General features: G+C 35.8%; 1 protein-coding gene across 5 annotated transcripts in view; it reads left to right on the top strand.

The window, feature by feature from the left end:
* LOC106661088 overlaps positions 1-24,068 on the top strand; it is a 230,109-nt gene that overhangs the window by 97,470 nt on the left and 108,571 nt on the right. The window lies entirely within an intron of this gene.

Below are 24,068 nucleotides of genomic sequence, written 5' to 3'. Positions count from 1 at the left end.
GAACAGGATTCGCGATTCAATAAACACAGATATATCATCACGAACCTAGATTATCACTCTTTCCAGAAGTTACAAGTAAACACTCAATAAGTAAAGGAAGAAATGCCTATTATGATTAGTAAGATGGTACATATATACGTACATAAATACATATAAATTAACTTACATAAGAATTTATTTTTTACTGTTTTATGATAAATAATAAGTATTATATAGCTTTGACGTATAATGACGTTTTTTATTCTTCTGTACACTAGTTAGTTAACTATGTAGGAGTGATTGATAAGTGCAAGAAATTAATTTTAAAACTCATTATTTTTTAAATTATTCTGCTATGCTAATTTCGTGTAACTGGATTTTCATTAATTTATAACAGTCGTGGGTATAAATCCGTCGGTGTTTATTTTCGAAGGGGAGAAGCGTGCCCATGGACTGAGGGAATTAAAACAATTTTTGTTTAGAGCACTTGTTTACTGGTGTTGGTTTTATTTACTTTTCAAAACTTATATCCCGACGGAAAAATTTCAGTTCTTTGGAAAAGTGAGATAAAAAAAAGGAAGAAGGTTGTGTCTTCCGAAGATCGAGGGTGAACATGAGACCCTGAAGGCAGCCCTAATCCTTTATTTGCGGAAGCGGGGGTGGGTAAATAAACAACCGGGTAAAGGAAAATAAATACATGCCGGCTGCCGGATACTCTCAGCGTTTCGGCCTGGGTTTCCATACCGAATATCATAACCACCGTATACATTTTCCGCCCAGGTGCTCCCCTGGTTTATTTATTTGGTCCGGCTTCTGCAAAAAAGGCTTTGGGCCCTCTTCTTCTTGGCTTCCGTATGTAATTACTGGGAACACATCCATTTAAAAGTCAATTAGTAACTGAATTTTTGCATGTGATTTATCTTTACGTGGTCGTTTAAAATCGAACCAAACATATAAGGCAGAGGAAGTTTAAAAACGTAACTTGATCGTTTTGCACAAAATCCAGCTTTAATCAGTTATACAGTACTTTTAGATTTGCAACCCGTTCAATATTTTATGTTAAAAAAAAGGTTTAAATTAATAGAGGTAACCGTTTGAGGTCTGTAAAGTAATGAGAGCAAGTAATAAACTTAGGTTACTCACGCAACCCTTGTATCGTGTTAAACGTCTTATTCACATTAAGATAATGCCAATACACGTGAACCATATTGCAAGATTTTCATCTGCTAAATGTGCCAACGTTTAAAGCCTTTAACACCTTACGCCAAGACATTTTATTACAAAAATCTCAAGACCCGGTATCAGAGGTATTTCATTTCTGCGATTTAAATCGTAGGTTAAAAATCTCAGTGAAGTTGCAGCTTGAGTTCCAAGAAAATCGTTGGGCATTGGATGCCCCAGGGGTCTGTGCGAGGCCCTACACTTTTCCTCGTTTGTTAACGACATATTACTACATCATGGCGTAAAGGGTTCCATAACATTTTTTGTTGATGAGACTCTGCCGAATATTCGGGTAATAGTTGGGTGGACATAGAAGGAGAAATAAATCATGATATTACTATTTTTGTGTGGAGACTGGTTTTTCCTTAAGTGTAAAGTCAAAAGTTATGTGCTTCACTATTAAAATTCCCAAAATTTTAAAAAAATGTTATACAAATGATTGTACATCGCTAATTGTGTTAAGTGTGTGTTGAAATAGAATGGGTAGTCCAGATAACGTATCTCGATGTTGTTATAGATATCATTTAAAATGGCATAACAATGTTGAAGTAGTAAAAAAGGTGTTACATGGTCTCAGAGAGATCTACTTTCTGCGAAAAAAATACGATAAAGCGTTTTTAATTTTATTAAATTACCCGTTAGTTCAATGGCATATTCAATATGGTATTGTTTCTGGGGAGGCGCATACAAAAATATAACTAACTGAATAAAAACTCTTCAAAAAATTTTTTAAAACTATCTTTCACTTTTCTAAAGAGGGACCCTACCTAGCTTTATTTTTTATCGTAAACTCTTCCCACTACATTACCTTCTTATTTACAGGATGCTTTGTGAATTTTTCAATAGTGTGTGTGTCAATTTCAAACATGAATTACGAATTAAGGAATCCTGCTAACATAAGTATCAATATCTTAAATTCACTAATTTCGTGGTCCGCTTGACCAATTAATATATTATAATTAATTAAGGTTTTTGGTTGAGATAAAAAAGTCAATGGCTCGAGCGGGATTCGAACCCACGATCTTCGGCTTGATACGCCGCTGCTCTCCCACTTGAGCTATCGTGACCTTGATCCACTCGGACAGCATCTTCCCATCTCAACCGCACTTTTTGAATTTTCCCTCCTTTCTGCCATTTTTCAAATGTCGTGTAATCGGGTTGGATTCTCGACGACAAATGAAATGGCCACGGAGAGCTTTAGTGAAGTATACTTCATTTTAAATCATTAAATTCACTAATTTCGTGGTCCGCTTGACCAATTAATATATTACAATTAATTAAGGTTTTTAGTTGAGATAAAAAAGTCAATGGCACGAGCGGGATTCGAACCTACGATCTTCGGCTAGATACGCCGCTGCTCTACCGCTTGAGCTATCGTGATCTCGATCCACTCGAGCATCAACTTCCCATTTCAACCGCACCTTTTGAATTTTTCCTCCTTTTTGCCGTTTTTCAATATCATTTGTCGTCGAGAATCCAACCCGATTACACGACATTTGAAAAATGGCAAAAAGGAGGGAAAATTCAACCGCTTTTGAAGCATGATTTTCATTTTCATTATGTAAATACGTTATGTAATTATATCATTGTTTGAACTTTTGTACTTAAGCACAAATAAAAATGGAAGAAAAAAAGACGTTGGTTCATAAAGTGACTAGTTTCTTCCTTTCTGATTCTTTTGGTTAACCAAAACCCACCGCTCTTCTTTGACCATCTTTTTGATACTTCTTAGCGCAATGGAACATGTCTGTCTTGTATATCAATGAACGATTTGTTTTTTGTTTAAGATAATACAAAGGCTGAGTATCTTTTAAAGGTGACTTGGTGTAAATCGTTTAATAAAATTGAAATCTGTCCTGCTTTAACACATTTTGATAGTTTATTTTTCAATCTAACTGGTTTCTTCCTTTCTGATTCTGTTGTGAACTCCGTCCTTCTTGGACTATCTTTTTGATACTTCTTTGCGTAATATATATCAACCTGGCTTCTTTGCTTCATGACGGTCGAAATTATGCCCTTAGTGTTGTATTAATTAATAATTGTTGTAAATATGTTAGATTTCTTAGATTTTGTTTAGCTCATTTCTACTTTATGAAGTTTTTGTTTGTTTTATAATAATCATTTAGGACTAACAAAGAGTTTCATACACTGTTTTATATTTGAAATTACCTACTTACACGTAATTTTTGGGTGGCTTAAAATTGTAAGATTACAATAGATTTCAAAAAAAGAAAAAAACAGTTTTGGCAAATTGTGTGAAAAATGAACATTTCGAGATGGGTTAGAAAATAACACCCAGACTAACCAATGATTGTCGAAACCGTCTGCTAGACCAAACTAAACTAGGATAGATGAACCAAAGCGACCAAACAACACAATACATTCAGTTCATAATTTATTTTTTATAAACAAATCGTTTTATTATATCAACCATGTCTTCTGTTTCATTGTAAGAAATTGCGGAGTTTAGCTAAGTTGATGTTAAGTTCGTCTTTCATCGTCAAACCACGCATTCCTCGAATTCCTTGAATTTGCAAGTTTCAGAATGAGTGATGCGGCTCTTCTATCACATCAAATATTATTATTAGAAGCCGGGTGGAGGAGTTAGCCGAATTTCCCCGGTTAAATGGAGCGGAAGAAGGCCGTCCAAAATAAGATTACGTGCTAAGAATTTTCTTAGTAAAATAGAAGATTCCCCGGGTGGTGGAGACTATCTCGAATGTAATTACCCACTCGCTCCGAGCCGCGGGAGGGTTTTCAAAGTGAACTTTGCACTTATTAATTTTAAACAATTACGAAAAGAGACTTGGGAAAGTATCATGCTTTAAACATGCACAGCACGGAGCCGCTCCGACCACAATTAATTTTTACGCCGACGACTCGTGAAATTCAGATTGGGTGGATTATTTCAGGGGAAATTCGAATTCTATTTAAATCCAAGATTTTTTTAATGCCGCATTATTGAATCTAACGTTGAACGTAATTTCATCTCACTTTACCTTTCATTTTGTATTAATTTTTCAAAGAAAATCACGAAAATGAAATCATGAAAATGCCTACTTACTTAGTAAACTGTTTTTGCTCATGAAATCAATAATTAAATTTAATTTAATTGAATCGTACAATTACACAGAAGACAAACACTTTGAGCGAGTAGAAATACTTTGATTGAATAAAAAAAAATATATTTTGCATTGTATAAATTCACTTTTTCCCACATTCTACATGTATTTGTTAAATGTAAACAATGTTTGTAAATCCCAGGCCCTGAAGATGATCTCAATAAAGATCGAAACGTTGGCACGATAAAGAAAATGTTTTTCTGAAACCTACATCACCCCAGACCGCACCTCACGATTTCTGAATAATTCAATTAAATTTATACAATGTGGAATCCATTTGTCAGAAGAAGTTAAATGCCCTTGTGCAAAGCAAATTACATCTCATTTACTTCATAATCAATGGAACATCTCACTTAAGACAAAATTTGACTCGTCTTATCCATTTATAATTATTAAGAGCAATATGGGGTGAAGGAGTCTTGAGGATGAAGTCTTGTCTACAAAAATGTATGCAATTTGGGTACAGTGAAACCTCTTACTAAGGAACAGTCATGGGTCACTTCTTTCATCCTCTTTCGGCGGTGTACGAATACTAATAGTACTAGTAATGTGTCGTGTTGATTTAGATATACATTTTCTTGATTAAATTTTCCTTCCTAGCGTTAATTTATCGCCTAATGTTCATTAGGTCTCCCAAAAATTTTGTTAGAATCAAGCTCTTATGTTCTTAAGTTGATGGTGGATGTTGGACTGCGAGCCGGTGGGCACATGTTGAACCGGCACTGTGTTACTTCTCGGGTTCGTCTATCTTCGCGAATTTAGACCGACCCAAAAAATGACCCAGTTGGACTTCTTTTCTTTCTTTTAAAGTCAATCTTTGGTGGGTTGGTATCATGTTAATATTAAACTGTAAAGAAACATTAAATGAGGAGGACAGAAATTAACAAATTTACGAAATCATTCCAATTCAATGAATCAATAATGGTAAACATAATTTGATTTCTTTTCACGCTCAAAGATCTACCTTAAAAACCACGTCTCATGGCTTTGTACTTTGTACAAACTGTAAGATGATAAACTAGGACGACTCGATATCCTTGTTCTCTACTTACAGTGTCCCTCGTAGAGGTGATGATTATAGTATAGTAAGTGTCTTGTAAATGAAGGTGTTCCCCAAACAGAGGATTCCGGGTCGTGGGTTCATTTCATACTGTCGCTCATGGCTTTTTCACGCTTTCCTTCCCCCAAAAAACTGTAAATGATGAAACATCAACGTAATTATACTCTGGTTATGTAATTCGCAAGGCCATTTTGTGTTTCACTCCATTCCACAACCAGAATAGGAATAGGAAACTTCACATGCATGCTCCAAAAACGCAAAAGTAAGTGTTCGTGTGTCAACCTCGTATGGCCTATTCTTAGGAGGACCCCCCCCCCCTAAAGATTACTATATTAGAGTATTTTAGGTTAGGAAGCAATATTTTGTATAAATTAGGGATCTTGAATACATTTTTCTATCTAAAATTATTGATGCATCAGTCATAAATATTTTGTTTTGTAAGTGAACTTATTTTATAGAGTAGAGTGATATATAATTGCATCGAATTAATTATAATAAAATAATTAAAAATCAACTTCAATACCGGCTGGTCACCTTGTTGAACGTTTCATCAAACTGTTTAAAGTGAAATAGCACAAAACATTCTTCGAAGTAAAGTTCATCGTCCTTGTTCATGTAAATTCAACACTTGAAGAATCTAGGTTTACCGTTGACTTTTACATTACAAAACAAACCCAGGAAAAATGTTTATTTCAAACAAATGTAAGCGAGGGCCTGCAGAGCGTTATAATAATTGCCACCGGGATCCGCTTATTCCTATGGGGCGATAAATTAAATGGAATCCTAAGGGTAAAACATATAATGCTCCGTATTTTGTATCGGGTCATGAAAAATTCATGGCGGACAATGCATCAGTGAATGCTTCTAGGAACATAAACCCATTTAGGCCTATACCTGGCTAGAAAGCGATCCACGCGGTTTCATCGCATCCCAGCGTCTGTCACAGTTAATGGCAAAGCAAAACTAGAAGAACTCAATTAACCCCGAATCAATGCACACCGGGATCTAATCACTGCGGACTTTCCGGCCACGGAATTCGATTAAGGTCGGTAACGTTTTGTTTCGAGACCCGCCCTTCAACCTCCAATTAATGCAATTTCATTGCATCACCCTTTATAAGAATTAAACGGCATGCCTATGAAGCAGTATGCCCATATAAATAACAGTAGATGTATTTTTAAATTGACCGTATAAAATGCTTTAGAATTAGAATTAGACTCAGTTTTGTCCAGGCAGCAGTTGGTTTCTTGGTCAGCCTAATCAAGTTGATTGATCCCTAGGAGCCTAAAAAATTTAATTAACCTAGATGGTGAAACAATAAAAAATTAAATACGATGATCGTTAATAATTCAACAAATTTGCAATAATTTTGTTTCGTGCGATATAAATTTTAGTATATGAGTTTTTCACGCAAACTTGACGCTAAAGTTTTCAGGGGTGGAAATGTATTTTTTACTATTTTTTGTAATCGTTTGTAACATCACCTCTAACATTTCTACATCTACAAGAACGACATTGTCAACAGAATTTGCTTTAAAAATGCCTTAATCTTCGTCGGGAATTAATATCAAATCTTACAATTTCGAGGCAATTATTTGCTAACAGTTATAAGCTACATTTCGTCATCTTCAGTGGTTGTAAAATATATTTTTTTCCCTTACTTTTGTGATTGTTTCTAACATCTCTACCTCTAGAAGAAAGTCATTGTCAATGCAATTTGGCTAAAACCCCTTAATTTTTAGATGGGAATCGATATAAAATCTTATAATTTTGATTGATTATTTAATCAAGTATGGCTATCAACGTAACATGTAATCTCATTTCACCATCTACAGTGATTAGTATGTGCTTTTGTTGGTCAACCAGGGGGTACTAGCATCTAATAACCCATCTAGAAAAAAGGAATTTCCTAAATTCCTTGTAGACCAAGCTTAGAATATTTACGTACCTTGTTTTAAATTATGCGAGAAGGGTTCACAAATTAATCTTAAATATAGAAAAAAGTTAGGTTAAGAAAGAAATTATCAAAAAGGGGTCAAAGGAGATTAAAAATCAGTATTTGCGTTACTTTAAACAAAAAATCAATTAAGACCAATCTTATCGCCGTTGACTACCTTCCTGAAAGTTATCACATATAGCATATGAAAATCTCGATCATTAACATGATAAAACGATACAAACAATAATAATGACTGTTTTAACTCTAGAAGTATTTTATTGGCTCAAGTAATTTGATACCGTTTTAAAATTTGCCGGGTTGTAGTTTTACTCCCTATCAAAATAATGACACTACTGAAATTCCGAGTAGTGCTTGTCAGCAGTTTGATCGAACCTGATCATTGCGGTACGCCTGTTATCTACGTTTCTGCTTTCGACCGCGGACAATGACTGAAAACGGCAAAAATGCTTTAGAGGAAATGAAAAAGGTGGAACAAAACATTTCGAATCCATTCTAGTACCTTTATAGACTTTGTTTACAGAAATTCGCCGTCTGGAAAATAATGCGCATCTTCGCGTTTTGTCGTCGGCTGCGCTTTAAATTGGTATTAATGCGGCGACAACTTTATGACTAAAAAACGAGAAGAAAGTACAAGTCAAAATAGGCGGACCGGTCGAACCCGCGTGAATCGAGTTAACATTGTGGAAGTAAATAAAGGTTTGTTGGAGTTGTCTTGGCAGCGTGTATACAGAAAACACTTGTCTGCCTTTCCTGATTAATTGTGCACAATGATAACGAATCGTAAAATTATACCCTTCGCAGAATTTCCCTTCACATTGCGTTACCTTTACCATATCCTTCTTTTAAATTTATTAATTTTACAAAATATCTTAAACTTTATGAAAGTGTAGGTTATAAAAGTAATATCGCTTTATACTTCAAGTTGTAATATTCCTTTAAAACATAGACAATAATTGATTACATATTTTTTCTGGTATCGTTTTCCATACATCTAAAAAAGCTTAATTTTTTTTATTTTGTTCGTGATACATTTAGTCCATACGATATGATACAGTCTTTTTCTTCCGTCTGGTATATTTTTCATATTGTATGTAGCACTTCGAGTGTCTCTCTTCTATCCCAGATTGTGTTCTTTTATTCCTATGGTATTCCGTTCTGTTGTCAGTTCACAGCTTAATGTCTCGTCCCATTGCTCCGCCAGTCTTTCTTTCTTTAAGTTCCCTGGGGTACCAGTTGGTGTTTCACTTCCCTTCTGCATATCTGCAGGTATGGCAGACTCTACCCCCTGCATGTTGAGTTTAGCTTCTGACCCAAAAGTCCTTTTACTTTGTACCGTGATATTATGTTCAACAAGCTTTTAACATTATTGTGCGATTTCTTCTTTTTTTCAGACGTTTCTGGTCAATTTGGTCTGAAAGACCAAAGCTATTTTTTCGTTCTTGGGAGATTTCTTCGCGTGTGTGGTAGTTTCTTATCTTTTGATCTTCCCATTCTTACAGTTTAGATCTTTCATCCCTATTCGTCGATCCATTCTTGTTTTTTGGTGTCGTTTCTGATCATTTTGGCCTGCCCGTCTTCTGTTTTGGTCTGTCATTCCCTCCTTTCTTTGTTAGATTGATTCTTGTTGTTCGGTCGTTTCTGACCATTTTGGTCTGTCCATCCTCGCTGTATTGATTGGTCAGATCTCCGTAGCCTTCTGTCCATTGTTATATGATTTCTTCTTGTTGTTCGGTCGATTCTAATCGTTTTGAACGGATAATCCTTGTTGGTTAACCTTAGTCATCTTTACTTTTTCTGATTTTTAAGTTTCGTGTTTCAACGTTCACAGAGTAGTTATGATGTACTCAGTCCAAAATCGTGCCATATAGTCGAAAAAGCTCTTCGGAATTTTTCTAACTTCGTAATAATACAGAATCATTTGATCCCTTATTACTAACCAATTCGCCAAGAATGGGGCTTTCATCTTAAAGTTATATTATAAAATTTCTTAGCAATCGCTAAATTCTAGCCAGTTAAAGAAGCGTATAGACCAAATACACTCACCCTAGTAGAGCATTGCCATGTTCTGCGTACCATGGATTATCCTCTAAATAAATCGGATCCGGAACCTAAATAATCATTTGTGGAAATATTGCTCACAGCAATAACTATTTCTATTTGGTACTGACATTGTTCATGACAGTTAAATGGAGTAGCCTGATGTAGTGACGGAATCAAGAATGAATTATAGGGAACATGTTTGTCATATAAACGTAGTTGCGAAATCCTAATAATGTCTTGAAGCCTTTTATGATATTACCAAGTGTCAGTATAAACTTACATTACTTTCTTAACAGTTCAACATTTAAGAAATATGAGACAAGAGAAAGAGAATTCAGATTTACATATGTTTTATGTTATATTAAAATAGAATTACGATTGTTGTTTCATGGTAGTTGGTTGTAGTGAGATCAGCTCGTTGGTAATTGCGTCGGAGCTGAAGTTAGAAAGAGATTAAATGAGCCCTCATTATCTGAGATAAGAAACATCCCCTGGCCCGTTATTGCCTTCCAACCCCTAGATCATCCTAATCCCTCCCAGGCCCCTCAACACCGCTCTATTTTTGCAGGCGTGGAAACCCATGGCGTTCATTTTTAATGCCGAATGCCGGATTGGACCCTGAGGGAGAAAAGCTTAAAGGCGCAGATCTTTTTCCCCCCTTATTTAATAAAGAAATATAAATCTGAGGTTTATAAATAAAAAAAATGTATAGATTTGTTGCGGGTTTTTTTGATAAATTGTATTTATAGTTATATAACGTCTTTAATCTCAAAATATATTTTTTGCAATTACTACAACTGATATAATATCAGTTAATTATATTTATAAAGAAACTCATATAGCGGTGTCTTTTATGTTTTCGTTATAATCAACGGTTATTGCCTGATTCGAATTAAACCTAAAGGTTATGACTTTGCTATGCACTGCAATATACATTAGGTTAATGTTCTCATGGAGGTGGTTTGTCTGATATGCTTATCAGTATCCCAATATACACGTCCAGACGACAAATACAGGGTAACTTTCAAATCATGATTTATGATATGTATTTTTTAACCAAAAAGCAAATATTTAAAGACTGTGTAGGATAGTTCTTATTCATTTATTGAAGTCAAATCGCTCCGTCGTCAGTTCAAATATCGACGTCAAAATACACAGAGCGTTATCGGCTTTTACGATGACGGTTATCAATATTTATCTTTCACCTTTAACGCCCCATTTTACATAACCGAGAGCGAACAGACAACTCGGCTGCAGCACATTTTCCAATTACATCACGCCTTACTTTCATAATAATAAAACGCTATTGTCTCATCAACATTCACCAGATCTTTGGTTCAAGGCTGTTATGATTTTTTTTTCAAAGCTACGAGACCACCCTCGAAGGTTTATATATAAGATTTTCAATTATATTCCACCACTGACATAAATTCATTTAATAAAACAATCCGGTCGGGAATTAAGAAAAGGGGGAACAAATCATACTTAAGTCACAACAGGGCAAACCAAGACTCTTCTAATTCAGCCAGATTTATGACAGTTTGCTACGGTTTTAAGGGCCGACCATCTGTTGCTGCTTTTACAATTATTTTCTAACTACTGTGCGTCTAGTTGAGATAGTTTCCCTAAATCGCTTAGTCATGGCTTTCACGATTTGAGGTCCGATCAGAGTGGTTGAAGAAAATCCCTTGTTTAAAACATCTCAACATTTGCCGAACATTTCGTATGTATTTCACTTTATTATATAAATATGTGGTTTGGTCGTTTTCCGATAATCTGGTCCGAATTTGTTTTGACCTGTCTCATTTCGACTTCATCTCGTAATCTTTATAGGTTGGTCTGTGCGTTATTTCATCAATTTTTATTTATTTTATTTTATTGTTGTTAGATACAAGTCGGATATATAAGCATTTCATATTTTTAACTAATATTTTTAACGTAATGCATATCAATATAATAACCATTAATTTTACACATTTAGATGATTACAAAAAATTACATTCAAAGTAAACAACAACAAATTCATAAATATATTTAAAAAATGTAATTACAAGTTGTTCATTTAATATATAATATACTAAAGAGCAAATAGCGTAAAAATAGACCCAAAATAGTACAATTAATTTTTTAAATTTAGCAGTTTCTAATAACAACATTCGTTTGCGGATACATAGACATATTTGCATTGATGGGAACAAATAATCAATATTGTTCTCCCACTTACTAATGAAACTTCATTACCTACTCCTCATGAAGGAGGTCGCTGGTCATTTCCTTATGGGATGGTAAAGATGGGTTTAAATAGTCAAACGATGTTGATAAGGATTCGGATTGTGGCTTTCGACAAGTTTGATTGTCTTCTTCAGGGGATCTTCAGAGACATAGGAACATAGTTAGGTAGGTATTATTTTGTCAATTTGTTGCTACTTACAGACACAAATTCACAACATAAACATGTTATACAAATTTATATATATATATATATATTGGGTTGTCCGGAAAATAATGCAGGATTTTGGTATTAAACAAAAAAAAAGAAACTAGTTACTNATTATATATATATATAGGAAGAGTTTATTGTAGAAGTTGGTAAATGTTTGATGTATTAGTTTTTGGATAATGGATTTTAAGGTTGTCGAGTAGAGTAGCATTTAAGGCGTCGTAGTGAACATTTATAATTGAACTAGAGGAATTAGATTGATTAGATTGAAAGGGTTGGAGAGATTGTATATTGGAAGGTTTAGCGGTTCCCCACGGTTCTATTTCGTATGTCAAAGTCGGTGGAAGTAGCGTTTTGTAGTCTGTAGGTTTGTTTTTCGTCGATAGCTTGTATTGTCGTCCTATAAGTTTTTAGAGTGGATCGTTGAGTCATTTTAGATCTTGTCGTTTCAGTCGTGTATGCTGATTCCGTGTTAAGAGTGAGTCCATCTAGAACCGTATTCAACGCAGTCGGATTTAGGAATAGGAACATTGTTGTAGTAGATTGTCAGAGATTTGCTCCGGTGTGTAAATATGACATGGACGCACTTGCTTTCATTTATCTTCATTTTCCATTGTCTTCACCAATCTGATATACATGCGATATGTCTCTGCAGTTGTTTGGAAGCAACGTAGACAGGGCCAGGTCAGGAGGATAGGTAGATGTAGTGGGAACATCTAAATGGAAAGGATATAGAGGATAAGGACAATTAAAAATAGCTATGTTTGGCTACTTGAATTAAACCTGTAATCGTGTCCTTTTTATTAATTTAATATTTTTCTTAACATGAAATCTTTCAGTGCAAATAAATAGTATATTCTTGATATAAAATATTATATGCATTATGTATATCACATAAGAGATCTACCGTGTCATTTCTTAAAACATTACTTGTTTTTGGTGTTGCTTATGATGTTCCTCGTAAATGATAAAACTTAGTTAATACTATCCTTTATTACATACTACAAACTTAAAATCAAATATAATTTACAGATTATATTTCGTATTATCAAGTATTGTATGAACTGTTATACTGATAAACACTTATTACATTTCTAGGTTCGTTCTCGCTGGTTTTCACATTGTTATAGGTTAAAAAGTAGTCGGCCTTTTTACGACCTCTTGTCTCTTTGCGACCAACCTTTGGCCTGTTGTACCCTTTATTATCTAGAGCTCCTTATTAGGCTTAAAGCTTTTTACTAGATCCCAAAGTTAAGGACTCCTGTGTATATCCTTCAGGTCTGGACTTTACCTCTATCGTTGGAAACCGGCCTTCCAACCAACTGGACCCGCCAACCCCCAAAAAAGAAGAAAGTAAGAAAAAACATGCACACAGAAAGAATGAGTAGTATATCGTAAACAAGCCTACACACGAGTAGAAAGGAACAGAAACTAAACAAACAAGCAGACAACACATAGAAAGAAGGAATAAAGGAAACAAACACCACCCTCCATAAAAACACAAGGGTAAGGGTAAAAGAAGACGGCCTCGTTATGACCTTAACACCGCGACCATTATTAGCTTGTTGTGCAATCTCATTCATCGTTAAGCATAAGCCAAAACTTTGTCAAGGACTCACGTGCGTCCTTCAGGTCTGGACTGTTCCTCTGCCATGAGAAGGAGGGCATGTCCCGCTGTTTCTTGTTTTCGGCACTATCCGCATAGGCTTGTTTCTGCTGCTCCGAGTCAATACATGTCTCTGGAGTCGTAGTGGTCAATTAGCAGTTTAACTATCATTCGAGTCCTGGCTAGTAGTTCTGCCATTTGTTTCTGCGATAGTATTTTGGTGAACTTTTTCGAAGTTTTATGCAGTTTGGTATGTCGCAAATGGGTGTCCTCATCGAACTTTCCTTAGCCAATTTATCGGTCCCTTCGTAGCCCCTTTGCCGTATATGCCAGACAAGTAATTTTATTGTTATCCGCAATGTCTTTACTTCTATATTGAAATCATACGCGTTTCGACTTCATAGGCTCTTAATCGAGGATCAGCCGAAACGAAAAACCAGTGAAATCGACACATCCTGCTAACAGATCACTGTCTGTAGGTTTATTTACATGCCTATGTTTAGTTGTTTTTCCTTTGCTGTTATACCATAAAATTATAGCATTTTGCAACGTTGTAGTACTGAGTACTAGTAAATGTAATATTTGCGTTTTGGTCTCAAATTCTTAGCCCAGCATACAATTTCCAAGAGACAATCATATTTTCATTAATGGTTGTCTATGGACTGTAATTCGAGGATTAGAGATTATTTTGAGGATGCACAAAAATTATTTTACGTGTACACAGAACGTTAAATTGGAAAAAATGAGCAATATTTTATTATAAATGAAAAGATGAGAAGATGACAAATGGTTTTGTAAATCCCAACTAAAATTGGTCATTAAAATATAAAAATGGTTTAGTGGGAGTTAAACACGTGTGCTTGAACCTGTCGGAGGCTGCAGTAATTAGGTCAGCGATTCAGGGTTTTTCTTCACTTTTATAACAGTAAGGTTCTTTAATTAGTTGATTTAAAGGTAAAAGATCGGTCCGTTTTCTGTATTAAATTGTTTAAGACCTCGTTAAAAGTTTTCCGCCCACGTTCTCGGTTATAATTTTCAAAAAACAAACTTGGATCTGTTTATCGATTCGGCCGTGATCGGTTCCTCTTATGAGTATAACGTTCCTAATTTTACTGTTTTTTCTTTGTTTCAGGTGAGTGGTTTCCTGGTGAAGGGTATTATTAGTCCTCAAGTCAATAGCATCTGATTGTAAGTTTACATTAAATTTCAAAAATTTCTTCGATTATATGGATTTAATACAAAGATAAAAAGGAAATCTGATAAAGCTAATTTTTTCGTTTTGAAGTGGGATGTAGTTTTCTGTTACGCGAGTGAGTAATTCGAGTATGTGTTTATAAGGGTTGACAAACGATTAGATCATTCTACAAACAAGGCCTAAAATAAAAACACAAACTGATTTCTATTATAAAGTACATTATGTTAACGACCTCTGTAATCAAAGGAATGTAGAATTCATATCACCACATCTTTATGTTGATCTGTAAGGTTTTTGTAATTATTAGTTTGAACTTTAGGAGATAGTATTCTATTAAAAAACGTATTTTTAAAAGCGTATAATCAAAATTGAGGATTATTAGGAGATAATGAGCAAGCAAAGGATGTATTATGTTTAGGGCCGCTCCCGAGAGAGCTGACTCCCCCACCAATTTTTTCCCCGATGTGCAGTTCTCTCTTTTCACCCCTAATATTTTTTCCATCCCTTCCGACGATAATTAACCAGCGAAAGAAGAAAAAGGGGCGTCTATAAGAAAAATATCAAGTTTTACAGCCTGCTCCTTGTCAGACTTGATATCGCCCGGCATGATCCGGGGTCGACGAGGAAAATTGTTCCTACACCACCGAAATCTACTGCTAACTCTTTATCAGCCTCCAAATTACATTTTTGTACCAGGTAACCAGAAAAGTGCGGTTTTTCATTGGTTATTGTCTTAATACCCTTACTCAACCATTCTATTAACATAGGAGGATTAGATATTTACATCATGTAATACCAATGGGATAATCAGTTGATAAAGGGTTCACAACAGCAGAGGTCATATCAACCCTCGGGGTGCCGGTGCTTAAAAAAAGCCCATTTGTAAGTAAGCAGGGGCCGCTGCATTCGAACCCGGGACCTTTGCCTTACAGTGATGAACGCCGTGTCAACGCCTAACGTTACGGTCGCCAATAAAAGTGCGAACAGTCGAATGTATATTGGAAAATATTTTCTTTCTCATGACTTCAAAACCCGTAATTCGTACATGGTCGTATGAATTTTCGAGGCAGCTCCTAAAATTTGTACGGCGTTGTTCGGCGTTGAAAAAATATTTGAGCGCACTGCCCAAAAGTGGTTCAAAAAGTTTAAGGTCAAGGTTGTTTTAGCTTCGATAAAACAAGGTCGTTTTGTGAAAGCCTGGAGTTAATGGTACGACCTCCTAGTATTACTGTACAGGATGAATTTTTCTACGCAAGTGAAATTCCGGTCAGAAAGGTCTGATCTGTGCCGTCAAAGCAATGAAAGGCAAATGTTTAGATTTAAGGGGACCTGATATGCTCTGCTTCCACATATTCCCAAATTGACGTAAGCTAGAGTGAATGGTTCCGTCGTGTACGTTTGAGCAGTGCGCTCACTTATTATTTCACCACCAAACGCAGCGCACATTTTACGAACTAAAATTCATAAAACAATCATATACGAATTATGGGTTTTGAAGCCATGAGAAAGAAAATCTTTTCTAATTTATAAGGAACTGTTCAAGACATTTTTCACTTTTACAAGAAGTAAACACCTAATCATCCTATGGATAGAAATTTTGATTAACGGTATAAAAACAATAGCAAATGAAAACGGGACGAACTTTTCTGAATACGTGGTATTAATGTCAGTTTAATTTGTTAATAACGTTTATGAAGGGAGATTGTGTGTTTTCTTCTGTCAATAGTAAACTTGTCTTTCTTACATTGTCGGTGTTTCTTGGTTTCTAACAGGTTACCATTTAGACTACTGCTCCATAGCAAAAATATTTAATCAGCATCACATTTATATCTGGCAGAAATTGAAGTACTAATTTATTATACTTGAAAATCAAATCTGCTTTCGACTTTCGAAGAAGAAACCCTGACAATATATTCAAGTTGTGTAATTTGTTTAACAACATATTCATCCCCCAGGGAAAAAGTTTTCTGCTTTAATTGATTTTTGAAATGGTTCTGACACAATCGTATCTCAAGGTAATGTCGATTGGACTTAGCATATATAATTAGAGTATAATTAAATGCATCTTTAATTTATATTATGGAGTATTATGTGGATTGCGCGTAGGCCTATATTTTTTTTGTACTTAATTTCTAGCAATTGTTTCTATATTGCTAATAAGGTTTAACTTCTTCATCTAAGGAGAACTATAAGTTTTGTCTGGGCTGATTAATATCCTAGATTGACTTTCTTTAGAGCTTCGAAGAGTCCACGTGAAGCTAAGTGGGTTTGATGTGGCATTGCCCTCGAATAGATCTTTATCTGGACATTACCGCATTACACGCCTTCCGACCCGTCTAGAATTCCCACTGTCTTAAACTGAGTTGTTATACACAACGTCTCGTTCAGGCCGACAGGAATTTCTAAACCGTAATTTTAATCGCACCTGTAAATTTGTTGACTTTTTGTGGCAAACCGGAATTTTTCTACTTAGAAAAGGTTTTTTAATTTTTTTTAATGTACAATATTTGTTTGTTTCCTTTACATGAATTATACACATTACAAATTGTTCTTAACGGTATATAATCCCGGGCAAAACACTAACACTATAGCTCGTACTACACCCAGAAGACACGTGTTATGATAATGCTGGCACTCATTTTGTTGTCGGGTTCAGGTGAGGAGGTCTCGAGATCAATGTCGTTTGAGGCAACGTGGAGTGGTTCTTAGGATGGGAAGTTGTGAAGAAGGCTTGAGCACTATGATTGAAAGATCGGAGTTTCACTTGAGGAAGTGCGGATCACTCCTTTGGCGAAGGTAATGTTAAGGTTATGGTGTTGGACACATAGTAAGGTGTTCGATGAATTCTTCTGAGGACTTTTGATTGGAATGCTTGGTTACGTTGGTCGTTAGGTAGCTTTTGGAGGTACTCCTCAGTTCCGCTCCTTATGTCCAAATAGGTCGAAGGAATGTTTTGTACAAAGTTAGTTTGTTCTGATTTCGGTCCTATAAGACTTCGTAGTTGTCCAAAATTGTTTATTTAATTCTTGTCGTTTGAGTCTTGTGGTAAGATTCCACGTCGGTAGTTCTTCATTGTTAACGTGGAAAATGCTGTTTGTTTAACGTGAACGTAATTTGGCTGCATTTATCCTCGTTCAGGTCCATTTTCCACGTTTTGCACCACTCTTCAACGGACTCAAGATGTTAGAGGTGAAAAGGTAATGATTTTTACGAGTGTAATGGCATTTTTATTATGTCGATTCTGTTACTGACAGTCAACAAACCGGTCATTCTCCCACATTTTTTCCCAAGCTTTCTGGATAAATTCGTAAATAGATCGGAGTTATATCCACCTTGCTTAACGACAGGTTAAGTGGCTCTAACCTACTTTAACGACCTCATCAATAAGCTAAGGGTTTTTTATTCCTCTGGCCGTGAGAAGCGTGGTTGAATACATTAAAAACATAAGAAAAGCAAAAAGTAAAAAACTTGTTTTGACACTGATGAAAGGGCCAGTGTGATAAAATAAAGTCAGCCTGCCTAACAGGCGATCGACGGCCCGATTGAATTTTCTGACTAATAGTTCTTAGTCCCTCCCCGGGTGCTTTTAACGACTCAAATACAAATTGATCCTTGGAGGGCCACTCTTTACAAGGAGGGCGATGCCCGTCTTGACTACCTGTTATTACTAATAAGACACGTTAATGAGTTTGTAATCTATAACTCATCGATTTGTAAGAATTTGAGTGGAAACATCAACATCTTAGAATAAAATAATTTACCTTTTATTGTCTTACGATACCTATTATCTTGGTCTGCCTATCCTCGCTGATTTTTGTTAGGACAGACGCGTTTCGGGATTTCGCCATCTTCTTAGTTTTGGCTGACAGAACTTAGTTTGGCGGGGTACTCCACAGAAATTACCCAATCACTGAAGACGGCGAAATGCATCTGAATTTCATCTGAGCCGCTGGTCTATTGTGGTCTCTAGTTATTTGAAGTATGTTAGATTAATTCGTTTGAGATTTTAGTGTTGGGCTGCGGAGTGATGAACGTGAACCACAGTTTGGTCGTTTCTGTTCTTCCTGGTCAGCATATTCTGCCCGATGTATTTAAGCATTTTGCCGAATTCAGTGGTTGGTTTATTTCTTATCAATTGTGCAAGTACAATTAAATGAAAAAACTTGTTAAACGATCTTTTCTTAACGACACAACGGACAAATTAACAGACAGACCAACCTCTGAAAATGAACGAATTGCCGGATCCGTCAGACTTTCAGTTTTATGATTCATTAAAACAGATTAGATTATTGGGGTGATCAGTTTAAATGGCATTTTGCTACAAATAGAAAAGCCCAAATTTATTTAAATATTAATTTTAAATTGGCTGAAGTTTGTGAAGTGCCAGGATGGATAAGTTATTTGTAAAGTAATAAACTATAAAACAATAAGTTTAAAACAGACTGAGATATCAGAGAGAGCTCAGATTAAATGTGGAAGTAAATATATTTTCTTGACCGATTTCCAAATTTTTTGATGAAAGGGGAAAATCAGGAAAGTATGAGTGGAAGGCACGAAATTTACCCAAGGAAGAATGCAATAAATATATCTCATCGGCTCCCTTTGATTAGGCGGGAGGCTCCGACTTCGATGTGTCCCACTGACGAGGCCGAGCCCACTTTGTAAACTTGTTGTTCCTGATAAGTGGACGGTCTTCACAAGTTATCTGTTATATTGCCAAATTTGGCGATTTGTTGTTTAAAACACATAAGACGAACCAGTGTTCCTATTCAGGCTAGTTTGATCTGTCAGATGCATAACGCCATTTTAAATAGGTTCATTTTCTACCAAAATTGCAATTTTCAAGTCTAACTTAAAAAAATTGACGTATGCAACGTGATGAATTTGTTGCTTGATCTTCTCTGAAGGTCACGTATAAATTAACGCACCGTCCAAAGTTTAATAACGAAATGTCAAAGACCCTTTTTTTTGTTAAATGTTGATGAACTAGTAATTCGTTGTCCCTGCTTACTTGATCTGCCTTTTGACATATCGCAATATTCAATGGTTGGCCAGTGAGCTGTTTTGGCAGTCGTGTCGTAACGGCAAAATTCTGAAAAGCATCTAATAGACAAAGCCATTGAGAACAGGCAGACCAAGATGATAAAAAGAAATCAAATAATAAAACTAGATCGTCACAGTTGTGAAGACCTGTTGCTTGATCGGTCATGATCCCCTTATCTGCCTTTTGACATATCACTATCTTCAGTGCTTGGTCTGTGTGATGTTTCGGCAGTCGTGTCTTGTTGAAAAAACGCTAAAACAGACAAAACCAGTGAAAATAGGTGGAGATTGATTGGAAGCAACCAAACAACAAATTACCTGAATTAAATTGGTCATGGACCTTTTACTTCACAACGGTCTACCGGTCTGCCTTTTGACATGCCACTATCTTCAATGTTTGGTCTGTAGTCTTGGCAGTTGTGTACTGAGGTGCAATACTGAAACGCGGCAGACAAAACCAGGTGAAAAATTGGTGGACACAATCGGAAGCAATGAAACAACATATGACCTAAAGATAAATTGCGTAAGGACCTTTTGCTTGACAACGATCTCCATGAAGGTCATGGTTATATGCAAGTTTGCCTTCACTGAAAAACAAAACAAACGCAATAAAATTATTGTTAAGTTCAGAACGTAACAATAATCCTGTTTGGTCAATTGTTGAGCTCGAGAATCGTGGTGAGGAAGAGACTGGATATTATTATAAGCTGTAAATTTTGAAGCTTTAGGGATTAAGCAAGTACTGAACATACTAAGGGATGTTAGTTAACCCCAGAGTGAGTATTACGGTTTGTGTTTTAAACAGCGTTTGTAGCTACAATTACACAAATTCATTAAGCTAAATAGATGCCATCTGCTTTAAACTGCTTTAAACTTCGACTATTTCAAACAGAAACGGCTAATCTCACCCTCTGAGCCCTCTCGGGTTACGCCAATTGGATGTTGCCGACGTGAGTTAGGGAAAATCAGCCGGCCTAGGGGAATGAAAAGTGTGCTTGCCGATCAAGTAGAACTGCCACAACCCTTATTAAGACGATGGTTCACTGTGAAGGTGAAGGGTCCCCCCCAAGAGGGCTGTAAGAACCTCGGTTGTTGTTGGAAACCGAAAATAATGACTGATGTGTGTGGGAGTGGTTCTGACAGAAAGGGGAACCGGGGGAGGGATTAGCAGTAAAGCAAGGGGCGAACCAGGGGAGTACCATCTCTCATATTGATTACCTGAATATCAACACTGGGGGGAATTCTGCATAGTGTTAACACAAAGGGGTCTTTTTTTTCTCTCGCCACGCTTAACGTGAAAAGTTAAGTCGTCGAACGACTTGAAATTAAAAGGAAAGTTTGTCCTTTGTAATAATAAAGTTGTAAAATACACCCCTTTCTCGGCCTGTTGTTCTTTCTTAAAAAGTATGCTTCATCGTCCAACCTTTTAAAATTTCTAAAACTATTATGACGAATTAAATACTAAAAATTCATAATTACCGTCATTAAATTGTATCACAGGCTGTAAATATCATATCTAACAAATGTTAGAACAAAAACTACGACACGATTTATATTGAAAATTAGACAAATTTCTGTTTAGGTAGTGACGCCTTAGTCTGTGAGCATAGGGCAAACACTTTTAAGTTTTTTAATTGTACTAATTAGGTTGCCAATTAAATTCGTGTCATAAGGTTTGCAGAATAAACAAATATATTAAATTGACATGTCTAATATAATTTCAGGTATTTTTCCTTTATTTTATGTACTTCTCTCCGAAATGGTACTTTGTCTCCGTCAATCTATATGTTAATAAGATCTCACTTTATACACCGAGTCTCGCCTTCGGTATAAACGATGAGATTTTCTTATGGGGTGTATAAATAACATAAAAACCTGAGGGGATAAAAGGGAAAAAAGAAAAAAATGCGTGTACGTAACACCCACACCTAAGATCCACCCATAAACCGGTCGTCTTTTAATAACTTGTTTTGCCAGGGCGAAAAACAGTATTACGACCCTTGGAAAATTGTGGGCCGGAGTATTTATGGAAGTTTTATTAGCAGTAGTTAAATTTTAATTCTCTCGGGTCAATAATTGCTTTCTCGGCCTTTGAACGACCTAATAATGACCATTTTAATATCGGCAGTCGGTGAGTGTGTGTTTCATGTATCGACCCTCTGTGTTGAACGTTTTGCCGGTTATTAGCAAAGGGCAAGCCTCACGTGAGAACACGGATAAAAATGTGCTTTCCCATGTTAAAACACGTACTCCGGCAGCTGCAACTGCAATTTGCATCCGTGTTCCCAAAGAAAGCGTTTCTCAGTTAATTTGCGTCGATCAATCCGTGTCTGCCAAGGACGTGATACGTGATAACCTCACGATTTTAAATGAACTATTTTGATACCAAAAGCAGTTGTTTACAACCTAGCAAGTTCAAATTTCATATATATCTTTCACAAACTTTAAGGCCGATTTTCATATAAAGTTCATAAAAAGTTAAAGAAAACGTTATTTCACAAGGGTAAAAACAATCTTAAAAAAATATATGAATTGTAAAAAAAAGCCAACTTATTTAAATGTGGGTTAGTCGTTTCTGATAAATCTGGTTACCTGTCATTCGGACACAACACAGATCAATCACCGAAGGTGGCGAAATGCCGATCGTATCTGACACAATTAACAAGTTGGAAAAGCAGACCAGGTGGGAAAGAAGAATTTTCAGCCTCACTTTTAATGATAAAAGAAAACATTTTTAGAGCTTTGATAAAAGATAGGTTTGAAAAAGCTCAACGCATTGCATAATCAGGCTATAAATAGGAAGCTTGGTCTTTATCGTCATCCTGGTCCGCCTCTTCTCGCTGGTTAGGTCTGTCAGACGCGTTCTGGAATCGTTTTGTTTGTAGTGATGTTACAAATTTAATTAGGAACGAACTGACGAAAATAACTCACAAACCATTCGCTGAAGATGGCAAAATGCCGAAACATGTCAGTTAGACCAAAACAGGAGGGATCGGCCGACTGGGATGACCGGATACGTCCAAACTGCAGTTTATCCCGTAGACCTAGAAGAAATGCCAGTACTTTGTTATTTAAATTATGTTCATTTAGCTTAATGATAAAGAAGGTTTTACTGTTATGAACATAGTCCAGGACGCGACTACGCTATGTACAAATTCTGAACTGGCACTGGGTTACTCTTATTGGGCCTGTCTGAACCCGCTGGATTTCAAATTAATCAAAGGCGCTTCGGCCATCTTCAGAGAGGAACTGTAGTAATGTAAGTAAAACACAGTTCTTCACAGATGGCACAATGCCACAATGAGTGTAGACTGACCCAATATGTCTTAACTCAGTGCCGGCGCAACATGTGCTTACCAACTCACAGACAAAAAAATTTATGTACAAACGTTTATTTAACATATCGTCTTTGTTCAAATCTTAGTGTTTATTTTATTCCGTAGACGGAGACAACGAAAAACACAATTTATTAAAAATATTTTTTATTACTTATAGCCCCACTTCAGCGGTTTTAACTTAAAACGTGCCCAGTTTCAATGTTTTGTTTTTAATATCGTATTACCTTATTAAACTTGATTTCTTCTTTATCACTTGATCATAATCATAAAAGAGCGAGCTATATAATTCAGTGTGAACATACGGTCAGATTGGACAACTATACGATCGTAAAACTACAAAACAAGATATCAACTTGGTTGTTTACTATTTGTCGTTTTTGTTCATAATGGCCTGACTTCCATCAGTACTGGATTAACAGACTAAAACAGGTCGTTATCATCCCGCAGACCTCGAAGAAATCTCACATTTTCTTTACTTAAAACCGTGATTTCAATGTTGAACTTTGGTTAAAAAGTAAGTTATTTTATTAGCTTAATATGGTACATCGTCCATGACAATCGGGTATGATACAATTCCTCTTTATTACTTGATAATAATCATAACAGCGTCATAAATGTACAGTCATGAACACTCTGAATCAAAGTATGGTTTTGAAGAAGAAAGCAAATTCAATTGTTACTGGCAAAATTTCGACCTATTTTAAGGTCATCATCAGAGCAAAACATTTTTAAATATGTCGATCTGAAGACATATTTAGGATTGTTGTCCCCAACTGAATCAACAACTGAATTTCCATTCTTTTTCAAGACCATACGTTGCTCTAGTGTTCGTGAGTGAAAAAGTGGTCGGTATTTCTAATGCTGAAAACATAAATGTATAGTGTGTACGTATGACTATTGTAAAACTACAAAAATAAGATATCAATTTTTTAATCTGCGTTTCTGGTCTGCCTGTCATCACGACAAGATTGTAAAACGAGCATGGGAGCTAAACCGAGGATAGGTCATCATACCCACAGACCTCGAAGAAATATCACTTTTGTTATTTAAGTTCATGTTTTTTA

This window comes from Cimex lectularius, unplaced genomic scaffold, assembly GCF_000648675.2.
Source record: "Cimex lectularius strain Harlan isolate CLEC.00 unplaced genomic scaffold, Clec_2.1 scaffold1, whole genome shotgun sequence".
NCBI lineage: Eukaryota > Metazoa > Arthropoda > Insecta > Hemiptera > Cimicidae > Cimex > Cimex lectularius.
The sequence above is the reverse complement of the archived record's forward strand: the minus strand, read 5'-3'. Positions and strand labels throughout refer to the sequence as shown.